General features: G+C 42.3%; 1 protein-coding gene across 8 annotated transcripts in view; it reads left to right on the top strand.

The window, feature by feature from the left end:
- The window catches only part of Sgms1 (sphingomyelin synthase 1), a 258,253-nt gene that overhangs the window by 92,407 nt on the left and 143,586 nt on the right, over positions 1–22,260 (top strand). For 6 of the 8 annotated variants that reach the window (XM_060388375.1, XM_060388385.1, XM_060388374.1 and 3 more), the window contains exon 3: positions 15,245–15,330. The gene's annotated coding sequence lies outside the window, so the exon portion shown is untranslated. Of the gene's footprint in view, positions 1–3,292; positions 3,374–15,244; positions 15,331–22,260 lie in introns of those variants that run through there. The other 2 variants (XM_060388386.1, XM_060388380.1) reach the window with 1 other exon arrangement.

The following is a 22,260-nucleotide window of genomic DNA, read 5'->3' as shown; positions in this document are numbered from 1 at the left end:
TTTCAGTTATTTTTAAGGTGATTTTTGTGCTTTCCATTTGACTTACTTAGTTTTGCTAATGAGAGGGTTTTTTTTTTTTTTTTTTTTTTTTGTCAACTTGAAACAAGCTAGAGTCATCTTGAAAGAGAACCTCAACTGAGGAATTGCCTCTGTCAGATTGGCCTTCAAGGATGTCTGTGGTGTATTTTCTTGATTGATGGCTGACATGGGAGGGCCTTGCCCACAGTAGGTGGTGCTACGTCTGGACCAGCGGTCCTGGGCTGCATAAAAAAGTAATCTGAGCATGCTATGAGGAGCAAGCCAGTGCCACAGAGTCAGTTGTTGTCTCCAAATAAACCTTTCTTCCTCAAGATACTTCTGGTCATGGGGTTTTACCACAGTGATAGAAGCCCTAACTAAGACATGAGTCTACTTCAAAGCAGTAGAATATAGACTATCAAGAAGACAATGCCAGCTTTTAGATTGGTTGGGTATCATTCTGTGCAGACACCAATCACCTGTATCAGAAACGTGGCAGTTCAATCGCAGATTCCCACGTCTACTGCTTACTGTGTCACACTTTCTGAGTCCCAGAAATTGACATTTTTTAGTTAGCACTCTGGATTTTATTTAAATAAGCTACAGGAAGAAGCCAGAGAGCCAGGGCCCTGTGTGAGGTGCATTGTTGCTAAATTTTGAGCAGGGCCCATATGAGGGGGCTCACACATCACTCGTTCACCCTTTTACTCTTACCCATACATAAAGTTGTCATCTGAAAATTGCTAGTCAATAAAAGGTGACAATATTGATTATGGCTGAGCTTGAACACAGTGTCCTTTCCAATTGGAATACAGATGATCCACAAGGAGCCCCATTCTCAGAAGGCTGAGTACATGGACCTTCAGACAGTAGCTCTTTGAGAGCTGACTCAGGCAGAAAGAGACTACGTGAAGTCTACTGTCTTCTGTACAGCTGAGTTAAATTCTCTGAAAAAAATCCTAGGAATTGGCTGGTGGTGGCCTTCACATTCACCAGGATTTTTATTGCCCTCCAGCCTTTCCTAGCCGCCCAGGGCACAAGGAGCTAGCTTGTCTTACATAGGACAGGCCCAATTTTAGTGTCCTTGGCATTGCTTGAGGTGTCATTAATACCATGAAGCCTAGCGTTTGGGAGGCTGAGACAGGTGCATCTCTGTTGAGTTCTGGCCTGGCCTGTTCTAGATCATACTGAGTGCCAAGCCAGCTAGAACTTCATAGTGAGATGCTGTCTTAACAATAACAAAGAGGAAGCAATCTTAACACTAGATTTTTTTCAGCCCCACTTTGGTTTTATGAGCCCATAAAATCACCCCAGAGAAGGGGGAAAATGTAAGGTGTGGAGAAACCGTTTCAGGACCGAGCTCACTCTCTTCAGACCCCCTTTGCTGTGCCCACCTTACCATCCACGCCTGGGTATGCACTATTTGTGCCGCACCCTGGGCACTATGTGCATCTCACTAAGTAGAAATAGGTTCTAAATGGGACGGGGTGCCTAGCTTGAGGGTTTGGACGTTTGTAGTGCGCAACATGCTCACAGTATATGTTAATGCTAAGTGTCCTCCGTCCTTGGGACAGCACAGATCAGTGAATGGTGCCTCATCTAGAATCATGGCTTTGTCTGTGTCTTGTCCTGTGCAGCATCATAATAGGTAATGACAATGTTGCTCATTGGATTCGGGCAATATGGGCTTAAGGATGTGTAGGGAAAGCCAAGTTTGAAGCCATCTTCTTGAGTGGCTTCTCTGCCCTGACACTGATGGTGCCATTCATTTAAATTCTCCATTAGGTTTAACCTTCCTGGTGGCGAAATGGGGGCAAGAAAGTGTTCTGATCCAGAGAACCAACCTGAGCTGTTTCAGTCCCACTTAGAAAACACTTTCTCATAAAGTGTAGCATGTCCTTGCATGCCAGTTCTATAAAAATAACCAGGTGCATGCTAAGCATAGATTAGGCGTCAGCATCACAGAAGGGGCAGGGACCCGAGAATCATAGTGTTGTACCCTAAACACTGAGGTGATTACCCTTAGCAAGTGCAAGGGTTTGTAATTTGAAACAGCTTTTTAACCCTGAAGCTGTTGGAGAAGAGATCATTTGTGTATCATGAGAAAGCTACCTAAAGGGTTTCATCTGAAAATTAAATAAGATAAACAGAGGATCCTGGGATATTTGCTGATTATTACTAGTTGTTCAGTTAGAAATATGAATTAAAATACAGCAATAGAAGAACATGTTGGCCATGATATGCATGACCTGTAATGTCAGTACATGGGGGTACAGACAAGACAATTGGGAGTTCAGGTTCATTCTCATCTGCATAGGAAATAGGCTAGCCTGGGCTATGTGAGAGCCTGTCTCAAAAAACAAGCAAAAAAAAAAAAATGGGTAAGATGACCTGTTATTTCAAAGGCATTAAGCAGTGTAATATAGAGAAAACCAGCTGACTACCAGATTTGAATAATTTGGAAACCAAGTACAAATTTAGCTGACAGTTAAGCATCAAGAGCAGACTGGGAAAATTCAGCCAAAGTTAGCTGAGAAAAATGTAAATGCTGAAATGATATGAAAGGGTCCTCCCCTCCCCCCCTTAAATGGCTTCTCGTGATAAAATGAAGAACAATTTGTGGATCCTTTGACTCCAGTGAGCTCGTTTGTAGGGGTTATTTCCATGGAAACCATCAGCTCTGAAGATGCATAGGGAACCTGGGCAGTGACCTAGCTGGCTTCTAGTATATGCTCCAATTTGTTTGTATAATAGACTGTTGTGCATTTGTGCTAATGATGTTGTAGTGGCAGGGCACAAAATGGGCGATAAACAGACTGGAATAAACATGATATTAACATTGCAGTCAAGGAGCAGTGTGAACATGGGCTTAAGGACATCCATCACATGCTTACCATATTATCTTCCATGGAGGCCCATGTCGGTTTCTCCTTTCTTGGGCTTTATTAATTATGGAGATATCCATGAGCAGGAGGAATTGTTTCTGTCATTAAAGTTCAACACAGTAAACAAAAGCATATGCAAATGTATGGGGGAAACTTGGCAACTTCCACTCAAAACAATTTGATAAATCTTGTCCTTTAATTAAAAATAATGAAATAGCCAGTGATCTTCAATCTAAACTTTAGTGGCTCCAGGGAGCTATTTGCCCCTCCCACCCCAGTCTGAACAGAGGAAATGAGTGTTTGATTAGGAATGTCTGTGATAGGAGAAGGGCTTGGGCCAGTTCATCTGTGGGAAAGGAAGAAGGGATATTAATAAAGTCCAAGACAGCGTGGAAACCACACCAGCACAGCAGCTGTCTAGGAGATTTGAGACTGAGCCATCACATGGAGGTTGTTGCCTAGAACACCAGGTATGTCTAGGCTTGACCTCCTTGTCCCAGAAGTGGTTGATTCTGGTGTGAGAGAAGTCAGGTGCTGAGGCTGGCTTTCAGAAGTCAGGTTTCTAGCCGAAGGGCAGATCCATGAAGACATGAAGTTGCGTCAGTGAATTGGTTCATTAAGCATGGAGGTCTCGGCTTCTTTTGAGCTGGGGCTGCTAGTGTGTACCTTTGTTCCCAGCACTGGAGAGGTGGAGGCAAAGGCAGGGTGATTTCTGTGAGCTCAAGTGGGAGAAAGAGAGAGATGGAAGGACGGACAGAGGGAGGGAGGGAAACAGAAGAGAGAGACAGAGACAGAGATCCAGCTGGACTTCTTTGAGCGAGGCATCTTGGGATGTGCTGGAGTTTCTCTACCTATATAAGGCTCTTCCTATCTCAGAATACTGTGATGTGGGTGAGGATGTACATAACAATGACAGGAGTTTGTCTGATGTGTCATCAGTGACTTGTTTCACTTAGATGGACTAGGATTCTGTTTTTGTTTCCAAAGTCTCAGGTGACCAAAGTTGGCAAGAAGTGTAAGAATGCTAGTGTTGTAGGCTCCTAACTTCCCTAGTGAATATGTATCCCTGTCTAAAGCTTTCCTCCTCCAAAAGTTTTACTAGTAAAACAATGAGTGTACAGGATTTCCAGCCCACTTCCTCTTAGAAAGAACAGGGTGGGGCAGCCTATATCAAAGCCGGTACAGGAAGGAACCCTAGCTCCTATGTCCGGCCCTGGCTCTCTGCCTTCACAAGCTGGAGGGAAGCTTCTGAGTGGGCAGAGGTAACCTCTGAGCTATTGGTGGTTCTTTGCCTACTCTTTTGACCCGGGAACACAGGGTTATCAATGTGCCTAGGCCTATAGGCCAGGGAGAGAAGTGAGTTTGGTTTGGGAGCTGACATCTGCATGGTTACCCTCTTTGGCTGCTGTGATTCTGTTGGGGCTGTGACACAGAAATGACTCTTGATAAAAAGTCTGGAGATATAACTCTGAAATAAGACTCCATTTTTGGATTATAAGCTTGGAGATCAGATGAATATAAAGATGTTGGAAGCAGATGCTTTCAATTGAGAGCAGGAGAAATATTCTTCCCTAGGGAAGAGTACAGTGATTGGTTATATAATTCCAAATGGTCAGTCCAGAAAACATATAAACAAGTAACATTATACAGACTGAGCAGGCTGTATTTATATATTTAGGAATATATATGTATGCAATATAAATACATGTATGTAACAATGATTAATAAAAAAAGAGGCTATGAATTTGAAAGAAAGCAAGAAGAGGGTTTGACAAAGGAAGGGAAGGGAGAAATTACGTAATCCCCCAATAAAAGAAAGAATTAAAACAAATTGTTTGGGCTGTTGATTGGGAACAGAATAGAACAAGACAAAACAACAAAGACCCCTTATAATACAGGAATGATAGTCTATGTGTCTAGTCTATGGTAACTGAAAGTCAGTTAAGTATGGTGTGAGGATGACTGAAGAGATCTTTTGCTAAGTGATGGCATTGGTGATGCAGCTCAGGCAAGGCTAGGTTCTGAAACTTAGGCTTGCCCATCTCTAATGCTCTATAAAACTGCAGGTTCTTCCTGTGATGCACACTCTTCTGTGTGCCCCAAAGCTCAGTTAAGTCTCCCCCTGGCTTCTGATATGTAAGGGGACTGAGGATAGGGTTTTACCCAGGGGTGAAAATGAAGGTATCCTGCGTTTAGCAAGAACAAGGAAACTGCCACCCTTTCATCTAATGAGACCCATCGAATGGAAGAATTAAAAGGAAACAACGGCACAGTAGTGATGTAGCTCAGCTGGTAGGTGCTTGCTTGGTGTGCACGAAGCCCTGGGTTAGAGCCTCGGCATCCCATAAAACAAGTGTGGGCATGCATGCCTATCCTATCAGCATCTGAGAGGTGGGGGCTGGAGGACCAAAAGTTGAAGTAAGGATGCGGCCAGCCTGAGATACATAAGACCATTTCTCAAACCGAAACAAACAACCAAGAAGATAAAATGTTTTAACTACCCCAGCCTGCGATTCTGGCAGAACAAGGCTGAGCAGGACGAGCAGAAGGTAATCCCAAATAAGGCATTAAGGGTTAAGTTACAGTAAGGTATATGTGATAAATGAGATGTGAGTAACAGCGTTTCTGTTTTCTGTCTGAGGACAATTTTTAGACCATGGACTGTTATTTCATTGCCAGACTGAACCTTTGAAATGAAAATTTGTCTGTTTCCTTTTGTAGATGTAGGAATGAAGGCCCCGAGACAGGTGAAAGACCTTTTGACCTGACACATCATTATCCACAGAGGCCAGGGTACCAGATGCCGTAGGAGCTGAGTTTTCAGGCCACACACATCTGGGGTAGTGTAAAAGGCCACGGACATCAAGTGTCCTCAACCTAGTATCTGGGGCTCCTTAGCAAACATGTGCCTACTGCTCAAGAATAGCTAAGACAAAGTACAATGACCAGGCACTTTCTAAGAAGACGCTGGTTGTTTTCGGTGGATTGTGTTGTGTTCTCAGTACTGTCTATGTGCCTGCAGTGAGCTGGAACTCTCAGACTTGCTGAAGATATGGAAGGGAACAAGGCTGGCTTCAGTGACTCTCATCTGCCAGCTTTTTTTTTCTTTTTTTTTTTTCCTACGTGGCCATATCTGAATATTTAAGACTGTAAAGAACATTTTTTAAGTATTATGTCTTGTTTTTATATGAAAATAATTTTAATATCTGCATAGTATTCTATGTTGTTGCCTCCTGAGTTCTTAGACCTTCCCCCCTTCTGTTTTCAACAATTATGGAATGTTGAATTTTAGTAGTAGAAGTGGATCAAGTAGTATGAAGATTCATGAGACTCGGGATGCACAGTGACAGTATTCTTTCCAGGACAGGCCTTATTCATCTTACTTTATCATCATTCACATTGAACAGTTCTCAAAGTGCGGACTCAGTGGGAAACACATTGTGTTGGTTCTGGTTACATATCTGTTCAAGCCTACTGTCTTCATTCAGGATTTATGCCTGTCTTGTGGCTTAGCATTGCTATCTAGTACCTGCACCCTGTGTTCAAGTGGCTTGAGATCATGACTGAGACATTCAAAGGAATCAGTCATCATCTTATCCTCTTGTCATTTTAAGGCCAGAGAATCCAAACCTAATCCATGTAGCTATGGAGGCGAGGGTGTGCCTGGCCTAGGATTGCACATGTGAATTTGGGCAGATACAGAGGCAACTGTAAACCAGAACTCCTTAGCACACTTGGAGCTTAAAGAGCAGCTCAAGCTGATTCACATGTAGCTGTATGGCTGAGCGTAACTCACTCATTCCCCAGCAGGAATGTGGTCTTGGAGGTTGCCTTACAGCCTTGCCTCTGTCACTTGGAAACTGGTTACTGAGTCCTTGTCTTTCAACTTCAGGACCCTCTTGTTTTCATTCATTGGCTTCTCTTCGTACTCATTTCCTTTCCCTTTTCTCACACAGCCTCTCAGTCTATAGCCAAAACTGTCCTCAAACCTGATCCTCCTGCCTTAGCCTTGAAGTGCTAAAGACATTGGCTTGTACTACCATACCTAGCTCAGTAGCTTTCCTTGTGAGAAAAAAGAATTGCCTAATTGTACTGCTGCTATAACTAAGTCTAGTTGGCATATCCCAAGAGTTTAGTATGAGAGGTAGCAGGATTGTTATAGATGCAGTACCCCAAAGTGAGCACTCAGACAGTGGTTAACCTGTAAGGGCCTCGTGGCCTTAGATGTGGCTTCTTAGTCAGATGCTTGGGTGTGATAATTGGGTGCCATCTACCCTCCTTGTAGAGCATGCCGTGAAACGAGCATATATAGACTTTCAGATTTAGGGAAACCCTAATTTCAACGATATTATGGGGGTTCCAGAAGACTTTCACTTATATAGCCAGTGGCTGGTTTTTATACTGGCTCAGTATCAGCCATGCTCAAGAATCTCTGCAGCAGCCATGTGAGGAAGTGTTTACCAAACACTTGTACTCCCTTCCTCCCTCTCCTTCTCATTTTTACTGACTATGAGTTGATTTTTAAAGTGATCAACAGTACATATATTGAAGTTAGGGAGGATAGTAAAAATAGGTGTCTTGTTAGAACACCGGATATATACAGCATGCTAGAAATGAGTGTGTGTGTGTGTTTTAAGTTTCTCAATTTCAAAAGTACCTTTTTTATTAAAGAGAGAGAGAGAGAGAGAAAGAGAAAACTTTGTCCTTTAAAAAACCATTTTCTGAGTTTTATGCTCATAGCATAAAACTTTTTAGTGAAACCTCTTGTCACCTTCTTTTTTCTATATCCTACAGGCTAGGGATGTCCTTTCTCAGTGCTGAGGGTGAAACCCTCTTTATAATCTAACTGAAGTCAGGATTCTGTGGCCTGCCCTGGCCCCCTTTCTGTCTTATCACATACTTAGAGTGGCTTTAATGTAAAGTCATAAGCATCATCTTCAGGGTGGGCATTACTTTCTTCACTTTATAGCATGGCTAGTTTTGATTATTGCATGTACATAAATTCCTTTATTGTATTGAAAGGGTTAGGCTAACTTTGTAACCTATATGTCTTCTAAAGCCTATAGTTTTGAGTTTTAGGTCCAGGTTAAGCTAAAGCCTCTTAGTACCTTTCCAGAGAGTGAAGGAATGTGACCCTATCTGTGAGGACAGATATAAAAAAAGGGCAAGCAAGCAATGACCTTCACTCAGCAAAAGAAGGACCAGACCCTTGTACTTGAGATAGCGTTTCTTAGCAACGAACCTAGACTTCTTCTGAGTAGCTTTTGACCTCCAGCCAAAAGTCTGTAGCCCCTAATCTTCAAGGATGAGCTAACCACCCCACCTTCAATTGCAGCTGCATCCACACTTGGCAGGACTGGCCAAGCTTGAGCACCTAAGACTAACCAATTATCTTACTTTATAACTTCCTCATCCAATCCTAAATTGCCAAAACTGCAACTTCAAATTTCCCACAATTTTTCTTTTAAAAACCTGAAGGCCTTTGTCTCCCGGTGCCACTCTTTGCTGACCGGCAGGGGTGACCCCATTGTACAATGGTTAATAAACCTCTTGCTTTTGCAATGAGTCTTGGTCTGAGGGAGTTTCTGGGAAGGGCGAGATTGAACTCCTGAGCTGTGAGACCCCAGGTCTTACAGTATGTTGTATGAAAAGAAATATTTCTTGTAGGTAAACAATTTTAAGTTAAAATAACAAGCTTTATTCTTCACACCTGTGATGTCTGTGGTATGTCTGCAGGTACACACATGTGGGCTCATGTGTATGCGTGGAGGCCACTAGTTGATGGCAGGGCTTTCCTCCAACACTTTGACTTTACTTAGTGAGGCCTGCCCTCTCTCTGTTTAAAGAGTTGCCTGTGGTATATATGCAAGATTAGAGTCTCACAACAGCGTAATGCAGCCATGACCATTCAGGCCTTTACAGCCATTGAAGCAGGACAGTGTCCCCAAGCATGGTTGGCTACCATAAAAAGCCAAAATGTTACGCTCAGGATGCGAGGCTAAGCACTGCACTCAGGGTCAGCCGCTTTGGACCCAGAGAAGAACATGTCTGATTGCATGCGGGTTGATGCCCCAGGTCCCGCCTCTGAGAAAAAGGTATCAGACGGGTCTGATGCTCTTTGGGTGGATGACACCTAAATGAACATCGGTACAAAGTCCCAATTTATTTCTAATATCAGAGATCAGATCTCTACTCTTGCCTGATTCGTCCAAAACAAAAAGGGGGAACTGTAGAGAGCTGCGTAATGCCGCGCCTGAAAGATGGAGCTGGTTTCCGCCTTCCACCTTCCCGATGGTGAGTGCTCTCTGTCACAAACAACTCCACATTTGCCTAAGGCTGAGGATCTGGCTTGCTTCCATGTATGTGGACCTATCTGTATTGCCCACGTGGCATGCTGAGGTTGGCTACCCAGAGGCTATTTAAAGTGGGCTGGCTTTACCCAGGGTCAAGGTTCCTGAATAAACTGCATTGAAAAAAAAAAAAAGAATATCCCGTTAAATATTAAAAAAAAAAAAGTTATTTATTTTTATATGCATTGGTGTTCTGCCTGCATGTCTACGCAAGGGTGCCAGATCCTTTGGAATTGGAGTTACAGACAGTTGTGAGCTGCCATGTGGGTGCTGGGAATTGAATTCTGGTCCTTTGGAAGAGCAGCCAATACTTGTAACCATTGAGCCATCTCTCCAGCCCTGACGGATGGTCTTTTGTTGAGCTGTTTTTGCCTCTTGAGCCCTGGGATTACAAGCAGGCAGCAAGACTTGCCTGGCTTTTATATGCGTGCTGGGGATCTGAACTCTGGCTCCCATGTTTGCATTGCAAGCAGTTCATCTACTGAGCTGTCTCCGTATCCCAAACCACAAGAACTCTTAAATGGTGGTACCCTCATTTTAGATGAACTATCCATTTGACCATGTCTTTAAGATTTTTTGAATAGATAAATACACACCGCATTAGTTGACAGTAGGAAAGCAAGACATTTTTGTAGAAAGATGTAGGGGCAGATAAAACTCAGTTGACTGGGCAAGTCACATGCTGCTGTGTGGCTGACCATCACTTTCACAACTTGCTCAGCAAGTGTCTATTAGGGAAGTGTGCAGCGTGTGGGTGACTCAGCGGCGCAGTGGATTGGGTGGTGTTTGCTTGCAAGTTAATGAGGATCAGACAAGGAAATTGCAAAGGTCATTAGGGGGAAAGCCCTCCTTCCTCACTCAGTGGGGTGGAAGCATAAGCAGGACTCGTCATCCCCTCCTCCGCACCTCCCCCATTCAGTTCCTCTCTGCCAAAAGCACTAATTGTATGTTATTGTAATTATCTGTTTATGTTCTCTCTCCAGTAAACTAGCTGGCCCAGTCTTACTCTTCTGTGCCTTTTACACAAGCACAATGCTAGTAGGTTGTTTCGACACATATGATTCATCTGCCTGAAATAGTAAATTAGAAGACATTTTTGGCCTGTAGGTATTTCAAAATATTGGCAAATATTTTGAATAGGGAGGCATTTTTACCCTCAAGTGTAAAACGTGTTCATTTAAAAATAATAGTATTCGATGGTTAGGTGGCTCAGAGAGTAGGTAAGGGTTCCTGCCACGCAAGCCTGGGGAACTGAATTCAAGTCCTAGAATACATGTAAAAGTGCAAGTCCTCTGACCTCCACACACATACATCATGCACACAAATAATAATAATTCAGAAAATCTGACTTCCCCACTTTTCTATGATTTTTCCATTCTGAAGAGGAGCTGGGTTTGAGCCCTCCTTGGCAGCCATTACTAATGCTCCCTCAGGCTGACCTTCACACACCTCTTCTCAACCATTTTGCTCTGTGGTTTGGGGGCATGGTGATCACTTGCGTTCTTTTGAAACCTGGCAGTCAGCATATCTAAGGATACAGCATTGATACACACTTGGGCTCTCCCTCTCCCTGATGGCCATCCTCCATATCCTGCAAGTATTAGCAGAAATTAGCATTGTAGAATGTATAGAGCAGACTTTGTCCTTGTCCTTCTCCTTGAGGCTAGATAGACTGAGCAAGCTGCAAAGTGTTGACTTGGTCCCTGGTGCTGAGAATGCTCCGCCTTGTTGAATGGGGTCTGTAGTGGAAGCCCACTTTCTCATGACCTCTCATGACCTCTCAATGCAGCTGCTTTCTCAGCTAATTATATTTCACATTATTGGTAGTGAAATGCACTGGAGCTCTGGGTCTCTGCCACGTCCTGGCTCACGTCGGGATGCTGTTGCATCTCCAGGCCTGTGTACTCATTTATGAAATGAGCAAAGAGGAATAGCATTCACCTGGAAGAACTCGTGGAGACTGAGTGCTCATCCGTGCTTAGCACAGTGACAGTGAACGTCACAGTTCTGCCTTTATTTATTATAAAGATGGCCAGGCGCTGGGAGAGCACTGAAGCAGCCTTAGACAGTGGTCACACAAAGACTTTCCCAGTCGTTGTCCCCAGCAAGTTAGCCAAGAGGAGAATAGGAAAGAAAGATGTCTCATTAGAGAGGCTGAAAGTTTTTCACAAGAGATGGGGCGTGAGGTGAGTGAGGTAAAAGGAAGACCAGGTGGGACCCATCGGCACAAGGGACTGCCAGTCATTTCCTGGGAAGTGGGAACCGCAGAAGAATCTGTGTGCAGCTGGATCCATGCCGACTTGTGGAAACAGAATGGCAGTGGAGATTGAGAGGGACCAATGAGAAGGTGTTCTGAGGATTCCTAGTAGATGGAGAATGAGAAAGTGGGCAGGCTGGACAGGCACCTTTACCTCACACTTGCTCTTTACATTCTGGGCCATTTGAAGCAAAACCAAAGAAATGCCAGCGTACCCATGCATGGGATAGATGGGCTGAAGGGTGGAGTCCTCATTTGGAGACAAACCTGTGGAGAAAGTAGTGCCAGGTGCAGCAGTGAGTATGGATCTGGTCGATGCAGGTAAAGACAAGTTCTCTGTTTTTCTAGAATTGCAAAGTTTGTTTCCTTACAGCATGTGATGAAAAAAATTTCTTTTCTTTTTCTGATTTTCTTCCAGTTAACTTTGTGCCTCGGGTTGCAATTTTTCTTTCCTTTTTTCTTGATTACTTTCTAATTCTCTGTAGAGATATGCGCTTAGGAGATTTTTAAAAATGAAAAATGGATCAGAAAATGATTCACATGAAAAGTCCTCACTCCTAAGTATGCACATATAAACAGGAAATATCAACTAACTATAGCAACTGATTTTGTTGGCTTTGGCTGGAGAGCTTTGCTGTGCTACTTGGAGGAAGGGTTATGAAAACACAACTGTGTTGGGGTGGTGGACACCCGTGGAGTGAGTGTCGGCTTTCGAGAATGAGGAGAGGCATTTTTCTGTCATCTCATCTGGAATCGCTTCAGTCCTCGAGAGTGTTTTAGATACTGTGGTTTTACAGAACAAGAGAACAGGTGCACAGCCAAGAGTGTGCCAGAAAGTGACTTTTTTTTGGAATGCTTACAGACCTTATTAAAATGTGCTGAACACATTTGATCCCTCGCCATTCCCAGTACAGCCTTACCGAATGCTGAAGGCATGAAGACAAAATGAGAGGCAGCTAGAGCTGATCTTGCATTTCCACACTAAGTACAGGCTCTCCATTCATGAGGCCGCTGGCAGTGGACAACAGGCAGCCAAGACTGTGACTCATGAGAAGATGGTCATTTGACAGCTCTCTGTCCTATCCTGGTGTTTGGCCTATGTCCATTTTCTGCCAAAGAAGATGTGACCTGCCCAGGGAGGGCCTGGGGTCTCAAAGCATGGAGATGACAGATCTGTAGCTCAGGGTGCCTGAGACTGGAATTTGCACAGCAAGATAATGGACAAAGAAGTGCTTAATGGTTAAGATTTCCATATGACCATGTGTCCCAGGGAACAGCAGCCTCTAGGCAGTGAATAGAAAGACAGATGCAGGGGGGTGTGATCCTGAGAGTTTGGAGTTTGGAGCACCTTAGCCATGCTGTCAACAAAATGGATCTGCTTCATCTCAAGGAGTAAGGACAATCCCATAGAGCAAGGCCACTTGTGATAGGGATATAATTGAATTGGATCCATCATAACCAAATGTAGATGCTTGAGTAACACTTGGTGAGATCTACCAGTAAATTAGCTGCCACACTGAAATGAGCCTCCTCGAACTGTCCTCTTTATGACAGAAGGGCACATGTGGCTCAAACTTAGGATGAAGATCAACAAGGTGAAACAGACCCAATTGCTCTCTGTCATTCCCGAAAAGACCCCAGGACTCTTTGGAGAAATGACCTCATCCAGAACAGAGACAAGACAGATACAGGATAAGTCCTAGACATGTTTTAATGTGAGATAGTAAAGAAAGAAAAATAAGGACAAAAACATATGTCAAAAATACCTAGTAGGCAGCTTGAAGAGGCTCTCCCTGGCCATGTCTGGTCAGTGTAAAATACAGGAATGATGTAGGGATATGTCCTAAGAAAAGCAGGACTCTGTGTGTGTTGGTACCAACCCTAACTACTTCACTAGGTGAACAAGTGATGTAGAATGCCAATAGTGAATGAATAGTAGTGTGCAAAGAATGTTGGGGTCAGTATGCTGCAGCTGTCATGATAGAAAGCTTGTAACAGGCAGAGGTCATGGGCACCTGGGAAAATTTCTTCTCCTCTGCCTCTCCTCCTCTTTCCCTCTTCCTCCTTCTTTACCTTTCTCTCTCCTCCTCCCTCCTTTTCTCACTTTTTTCTCCTTCCCTCTCCCACCCTTTCTTTCTCCATCTCTTCCTCCCTTTCTCCCTCACTTCATCTTAGGTAGAGGCTTACTGTGTATCCCAGTCTGGCCTCGAACTCATGATTCCCTGCCTCAGTTTTCCAAGTATTGAGATTATATAGGGATGGGAAGGGATATTTTGAGGTAGGACAAGGCATTTGGAGAGTCTTAAAATGTTTTCCCCTGGCTGAAGTATCAGTTGTAAGGAAAAATGTAGTGACTTCTTTTTTATTGACTAAAGCGGGCATTACTTTGGGATCAGGATAGACACTGTACCTTTAGATGTAATATTCAGAGATTATCTCAGGGAATTTTCTGGCTGAGCAAACACACGCCATTCTGATTCATCCAAAGTCAGCAGAGGAAAGGTCAGGCACACCAAAAGGGAAGTGCTTCATTAATTTTAGAGGGGAGGAGCTGTGTTCTCAGTGTTGTGAAGCCAAAGGTGCTGTTGTGTGTGTTTCAGGTTAAAGGGAGATAGGAGTGAAGTGCTTTCTCTAACCCTGGGCTGGATCCTGAGGCGGAAGAAGTGTTATTAAAAAATCCTTCTTAGGACAACTGAACACGGAGTGCTGGGTTAAAACATCAGTGTCAGTGGTCCCAAGGTTGATGACTGTATCGTGATTATATAAGGATCTCCCTACGCTTTGGGAATAATTTCTGAAAGTTTTTAAAGAAAAAGAGCCATGATGTATGAGATTGATCATCATGTGGCTCAAGACAAAAGTACTAAATGTGTGTGTGGAAGAGAACAGGTGAATATTCAGGGAAATGGGCTAATGTCGGTAAACACATGCAGGTAAGGACCACACGAGTATTTCTTGTACTATTATTTTTGCAAGTTTTCTGGCAAATTTCTCAAGTTAAAATTATTTTCAAGTTAAAAAGATGTAAAAAGCCCAGCAATGGTGGTGACTATGACTTACAGGGCAAAGGAGGGTATGTTGGAAAGATGCAGGTTGAGTGCCTCTGTGGATTTTCTACTGTAAGGGTTGCTTTTCTAAGTAAACTGTGGCAGTGTCTTGGTCACTTTGCAGACAAAGGCGTTTCTGCATCTGTTGGCTGAAAATGTAGATCAGCAGATTCAATGCAAGAAGAAACAATATTGATTCCGCCTCCCAAGTGCTGGGATTCAGGAGTCTCAGAGTTTGGGAGACTTGACCCCAAGGCTTTGGCACGGTGGGCAGGCACTCTGCCATCTGAGCTGTATGCTAACCCCTCTCATTTGATACTTCTTAGCTGAGTAGTTTGGGGGAAGGTTTTCTAACCATCGGGTACTTCAGCGACTGTTGCATTTAAAAAGAATATTCTCAAGAATAGAAGTATTGTGTTCTCGAGATTGTGAGGTTCCAATGAGGAAATGCATGCCAGCAGTCTTTGTAAAGAAGAATGAGTTCTTTTCCAACCATTGACTTACTTCTTAGAGTTTTGATTATAGAGAAAAGGGGCTCAGGCTAAGCTAGAGATTCCCCTGAACTTGGGTGGTCATTTCTTCTTTTAATGGTGAAGATTTCACCCAATTAAATGCATTTCTTTCCCCAGTGGACACTTTGGTTCCTTTGGTTGACTTCTTTCTCATTTCCTGCCTTTGTTATTCTAGGCAAAGCTTCAGTGGCTGAAGGAGCTGTGATCTTTCAAGCACAGTGCAGTTGGAGTGCTGCAGGGGTTTTATAAGAGACAGAACAGGTAAGTCAAACTGCATCACAAGGAATCCACGGATCTCAAGTTCCCTCCAATTTTTCCTGCTTTGTTTTGGGATTGAGTGTCCAACTCCGGGTAGAGAGGGAATGTCCAGGCTTTTGCGGCATCTCAAGGAAAGGCTGTGGAGGGTCAGGAAGAGAGTTGGATAGACTAGCTCTTCTATTAGAAGAGGCAAGCAACTTGGCTTGGCAGAAGGACAAAGGGCCCTTACAGGAAATAACCTCCTGAGTCATAGAAGCCCCAGGATTCTGAAAGGTTCCAGGAAGGCTCATGGTGACATCCAGGGCCAGGCCTCTTTAATCCAGGTTTGCTTTCAACTGGAGTCTTGATCTTAGAAGATTAGAGTTAGGAAATGATGCTTCCTTCTGTGCGGTCGGATGGGCTATGCCATTGCTGCCCCAGTGCCAGGTGGAATAAAGACCATCACCAAGTGCATATAGAACACACCAAAACGTGCTAGCATTGCATTAAGGAATGCTTAGAATTCCTTAATTCTAAGGAAACAAGACAGTTTCTCCTTAGATGAATTTGACCAAGAATGAACACAAATTTCAATCGTCCACTACCTTTCTTACACTTCTGTGTGTAGTTTGTGGTTGCTGGCCTACCTGTAATGTCTCTGTTGTGGTGTCCGGGCCTGTTGCCTAGGAGTTGTGCCTGTGTGTGTCTGAACCTGTGCCTGTCCCTTACAGAGGGGTTTGTCTGGACTTATTAAATAGCAGAGAGAACATGAAATGGAGTCAGGATACTTTACAGAATCTTTAACAGAGTCCTGCAAGGGGAAGACCTTACTTTGCTAATTTCAGTTTGCCCAGAAAATCATTTAAACTACAAATGGATGCTCTCAAGATGCATCCTCACACTGCTTCCAACATTTATGGTGGTTATTTGTTTTAAGGTTTTGTCAACCAGTTGTCTGCAAATGATCACAGCATACACATATACACATACAGTATTCTGGGTCAGGGCATGGGAAAAAAATACATAATTTCAGATTAAGGACATACACTTAAGCTTGCATGGGAAATCCAAGACACAGTAAGACGCACATTACATTGTTCTTTTAAAAGCAGGTTAAATTCAAACAGGAGGAGTACATAGTAGGACAGCAGGCCAAGTACATAGTCTTAAATGATTTCCAGCAGGATTATTAACTTGACTGCAAGGTCCAGCAAAAGTTCAGTTTCTTTGGGGTCAAGGGATATTTTAAGAAAACTGTATCACTATAACCTAGAACATAAAAGCTGGCTACATGACCCAATACTGTTTTAATGTCACTGTTAAGTGCCATTCTAGTATAACTTTTATGTCTAATATAATTACTATGTACATAATTACCATATATATTAAGATAATATTGCTAAGTGTTGCTTCTTTTGAGGCTTGATTAGAATGATGTATTACATACAGGTGGGTGATGGTGGTGCATGCCTTTAATCTCAGCATTCATATATATATCACAACAACCTCATAACACACCCAAGAAAAGAAGGCAAGTTGTAAAAATATTGCATGCAAAATTATATGTATATAATATATATAATAAAATATATATTTATGATTTTGCAGGTAAAATTTTTACAATTTACTTCATTTTCTTGCATGTGTTATGAGATTGTTGTATAGTAAGTATAGTGAGTTACCTTTTATTGTTAAAACAAGATCTGCAGTTAAAATAATCTATTATAGTTGATTTGTGGTCTCATTTCTCTCTTAATATTTAGTATTTCTGTTACTATCCTAGTGAATGTGAGGTAGTATATTTTAATTTGTTTTTCTTGGTGAATCATAGGATTGATTTTTTTTTTTTTTGAGAACAGAGCTCACAATTTCTTTTCTTCTTGCTGTTTTTGCTTTTTTGAGACAGGGTTTCTCTGTCCTGGACGGTCTGTAGACCAGACTGGCCTTGAAATCACAGAGATCTTTCTGCTTCTGGGATTACAGGTGTGTGCCACCATGCCCAGCTCACAATTTCAATGTAGACAAGGCTTTCAGTATTTCCCTCCTTTTCCCCTCTTCGGATCACAGCTTCTTTTGTACCTAGGGTCTTGCTATGTAGCCCAGGCTGTCCAGAGCTTGAGCTCCTCCTGCCTCAGTCTCCTGAGTGCTACATTGGCTTCTTTCATTTTTTTTTCCTTGTGTGGTGGATGTTTTGTTTGCAGTCTCTGTTTTGTTTATTGGAATGTAATAGAACACTTTTCCCCACGTGGTCTGTTTTCATTGTTTTGGATTGGTTTATATTGTCATTCAGTTTCCCTTTTCTTTTTATGTGTTGACTTTCTCTTCTGAAAATGTTCTGTGGATGCTTGGCAGCTTAAAAAGCTCAGTCAACATATCAAGCATCCCTTCTTCTTTCCAGAATAATACAAACTTCTCAGGGCTACTAATGTGCCTTCTGAACTTAGATGCTTTTGCCAAAATGTATGTAATTTTGTCACCATAAAAAGTAGACATGCTGTTTTAGAGCAGTATTTTTTTTTTTTTAAACTGTGTATTTTTACTATGGCTTCTACCTTTCTTCCATCTCTGTGCCTTCCATCTTATGAGCTTTGCCTTCTTCAGAAGGTTCTTTGCTAAGAGTCTCCTGGTTTTGGTTTTTGGAATGTCTGATTCTCACCCTTCCAGTTCTCAGCTTTTACTTCCATATGGCCTTGTAAACACACTGTCCCATTGTACTGTTACAGCTTTTATTGTCAGTGTTTAAGGCATCTCCTAAGTCTTTTCTCTGCTGGAACTTAGTAGATGCAAATTAGTAACTTACTCCAAGGTTATCTTTGGCAGTATACAGGGTGGGTTTTTTTTTTTTTTTGCTTGTTTGTTTTTAATTGTGCATTCTGTATCTCTGTAGATTCCTGTTATTTATCATCCCTGAAAATGCCCTAGCTATTAATGTTCTAAGTACTGTCTCATACTTACTCTGTTATCTCCTCCAGCTTTGGTTAAATGAGTGTTAGAACTTCTTTTTCCTCTTAGCATCTTTATAATTCTGTTTGTGTTTGCCTTCGTTTTTGCTTCATTTTGCTGACTTCCTCAAGATATAACTTCTAGTTTAATATTTTTCTCTTCTGTATTGAATTTTCCTTTGAGATCTTACTTTTAATGCTCTTAATGCTCTTATATTCTCTTTTTCAAAAGTTCTTCTTTCATGTCTGTGAGAATATCTTTGCTGCTGTCTTTCTGCTTTATTTCTTATTTCGTCTTGCATATTTTTAATTAACAATAAAGTTATTTCATACTTTATATTTGATAGTACTAGGATTTAAATTCCTTAGTGCTCTAAATGAGTATGTATTCTTGCCTAATGTACAGGTTCAGTTTGGATTATTGATTACTAACTCAAATGGGGCTTTTATCCGAGAATATCACAGTTAACAAATATGAGCTGTCTAGATTGGCATCGTCTATAGATACTGGCTATCTGAGAGGTGGAGGCAGGAGGATTGTTTGAGCCCATGAGTTCATTCCAGTCCAAGCAGCATAGTAAAACACTGTACCAACAAAAAAAACAAACACAAATTCCCCCAAGCATGGTGTCACATATTATAGTCCCAACACTTGGGAAGATGATACATGAGAATCGCCACATTTAATACGTCATCCTGTGCTACACAGTGAGTTCTAGGCCAATCTGTGCTGCACAGTGGGACCCTACCTCACCTCATCCGGCCCTACCAATTCACTTGATAATTATATCTTAGGATCTCAAGGTATAACTTCTCCAGACTACAGACTCAGGACCAGTTTTTATTTCTAGAAGTATCTGGAAAGCTAGTGTTAATCTTGAGACTCATCAGAAAAAAAAACAACTCCACCATTTTGGGTCAAGTTTAAAGCGAGTTTTATTAAATAGTAAATACTGACCAAAGAGATGGCCTTTGGTTAGGAGCATTCATCGGAATTTCCCTGATAGAATGTCCCCGAGCCATGTGTTGCAAGGGCTTATAAAGACAAGCCTATAGGCCACAGTACTTTCTTATGAGGTTTTGTTATTTTTTAAGAACTATAACTTCCAACATTCCAAGAAGGTACCTGGTTCCTGGGCAGGCGAGACTTACAGGTTAATTTTAAGCATCACAGTAGATAGCTAGATTTCCAGCCGGAGTCCAAGTTGTCTCCTGTAGCGCCATCATTCTGCTGTGCTTGTTCTTCAAGGCTCTTGGCTTATGTTTCTGTGTACTGCTCTTGCCATGTACAGCAGAAAGCTAATCTACCCCAATTCCTGTCTTAGGAGTGCACAAGTGATTAAAAAAGAAAAAAAGCTTTTGGTACATGTCCTCTATCAATTTTCGTAAACTTTTCCCACCTTAAATGGTAAATTAGTTCTTTTATTTCGCCTAAGGATGATGGCATGCTGATAGTGCTCTCTTTTGGAAGTGTGCTGATCCACATCTGTGCTCATGCTGCACGCTCACATTCTGCTCAGGTTCTTCTCTTACTAATATGCTCCTGGTTTACTCCTTGGAAGCTGGGCGCCCTGCTCTCAAGAGTGTCTCACGAGCACAGAGTGCTTCTTCAGCCCCAGCTTGCTGTGCCATACCATCTGTTTTCTGTTCTAGAGCCATTTTTTTCTTTCCATCCAGAATCCTAGATGTATAAGGTTCAACTGTGGCTTTCTGTTTGTGGATACCTTTCTCCTTCACACAGAGCACAGACAAGAAACTTTTTGCTAGTGTGAATTAGAGGCATTGTCTCTGTAAGTAACACACCCTCAATGTTTAGCATGTTTCTCTTAGGTGTGGAAGGCAAAATGAAAGTTTTCATTTATAATGCTATGTTGCCTTGGGGTTTTGGCGTCTGGAGTACTTCAAAAACACGTGTCCAGTACAATTGCTGATTTCATAGTTTCTTCTTTTTCATTCTTTTTCAGAACAAGTCTAATCATATCTCTTTAGATGGTACATAGTTTTGACAGATGTGTGTATATAATTAGTAATGAAACGGAATTGTAGAATGTGTCTCTAACCCACAAGATCTTTATCCTTTGCAGGTTACAAAGATGGCATTTGTAATGTCAGCGCACCCTTAGAAAGGCAGGCCCGGCTTATGTTGCCAGGAAGTGTTGAGTTCTGACTGGAGGCTCTCCAAAGATTGCCTGATATTTTCCCCACAGAAAACAGAAAGTTAAAAAGTTCTGCAGCTTTTTTTTGCCTTTGAATTTCAATTTGGGTTGGTAGTTCATTATGTCTGTGCCCTCATGTTCTTGGGTTTTGTTTTTGTTTTTGTTTTTTTTGGGGTTTTTTTGTTTTGTTTTTTGGCAGTAGTTCAGGTGGTACTGCTAGGTTTTGTTTTTTAAATGGTTGGGTTAGCTGAACATTCTAGAAACTCCACACAGTGAGCTGGGGGAAGCCAGGCATAGGACTGGAGAAGTTTGCCAAGCATGACCACACTTCTCCAGGGAGCTCTGGCAAGGCTCCTGGACTTGCCTTTCGGGAAAGAATGCTATCGCCTCTGCTTTGGGTCTGTTGGCCTTGGCCAGCTAGTTCATTTATCAACAGATGCTAGCCCTCTGGGTCTCTGTTTTCTCTTTTTTACCATAAACATTCTCCTTTGAAGGTTGTGATTAGTATGAACTCTAGTCTGATTAAAATGTTTTTATTCATATGTATAAATTAGGCAAAACAACATGGTTCACCTGAGTCTAGTTAGCTTTTTTTACCGTTAACCTGAGAATTTGGTCAGCCTAATAGAGCATTGCAGATGTTCATGTCTGTTGTAATGTGCAGAACTGGGGCTTGCTGCCCTTGTCTGGAAGAGTGACTGTGACTCTACCTTTGGTCACAGGCCTGGTCATTGAACCCAGGCAGGACAGTGCTTTGCTAAGTGTGCTTTCTGGCTCTTGGAGCTCCTGTAATTTGCCTCTAAGTGACACAGATTACCATCTCTATAGTCTTAGCTCTGGACCATCAGCCATTTGCAGATTGTCTTTCTCCTTCTTTGACTTGAGACAATCGACTAGTATAGTTCTAAACAATGGTTTGAAAGGTTAAGATTCCTTCAAACAGTTTTAACTACAGTTTGTTGCCTGCTTACCATTTCACCTTAAAAATGCTCACAGGGTAGTTTTTATTTGCATCTGCAATAGTCAGGTGCTGAGCAGTTGGAAGCATGAAACAGAGGAAGCTATACTAGATTTTATCGGTAGCAGACCAGCTTCGTCCCATTTGAAGTTGTACTTAGCCTGTATAGTTCTGGTTCTGATTAAACCCCTTAGCTTTTCTTAAGCATTCTTTTTCCACCTCCTAACTACTTTGGTCTGTGAATATGCCACAGCAGTACTTCCCAAGTGTTTTTTGGTTTTATGGCTGTATCTTTAGTATCTCTCTCTCTCCCTCCCTCTCTTCCCTCTTTTGATCTCCCTCCCTCTCTGACCCTCATATGTGTGTGTTAGATGTTAATGTATGCGTGCACATGTATGTGAATGTAGAGGCTAGAGGCCGACATTGGGTGTCTTCCTTAGTTACTTGTATCCTAGCCTGCCTTTTGAAAACAGGGTCTTAGACCTGCGGTTCCCTGGCTGAGGTAGACCAGCTGGCCAGTAAGCCCCAGGGATCCTACTGTTTTCACTTTTCTAGTCCTGTGATTTCAGGCTCTTTTCATGGATTCTTGGGGACCAAGCTCAAGTGCTCAACTTGCCCAGCAAGCATTTAACTGAGCTGCCTCCCCATTCCCGTTATATCCTTACACGTTTCTCAGGACTCCAAAGAGTTTCACTAACCTAAGATGTATCCAGCATTCCATAAAAGCGGAATAATGGTGTCCAAAGATGTCTGTTCTAACCCCTGGGAACAAGAGGTGTGTTTTCATGTAGCAGAAAATACTATATCTATAATGAAGTTAAGAATCTCAAGATGGGAAAGGATTTCTAAAGAACATATTAGTGCTAGGTACAAGGAGCATCACATGAACCCATGTGAC

This window comes from Meriones unguiculatus, chromosome 1 (assembly GCF_030254825.1).
Source record: "Meriones unguiculatus strain TT.TT164.6M chromosome 1, Bangor_MerUng_6.1, whole genome shotgun sequence".
In the NCBI taxonomy this organism is placed as follows: domain Eukaryota; kingdom Metazoa; phylum Chordata; class Mammalia; order Rodentia; family Muridae; genus Meriones; species Meriones unguiculatus.
This window is presented reverse-complemented; position numbering and strand designations above follow the sequence as displayed.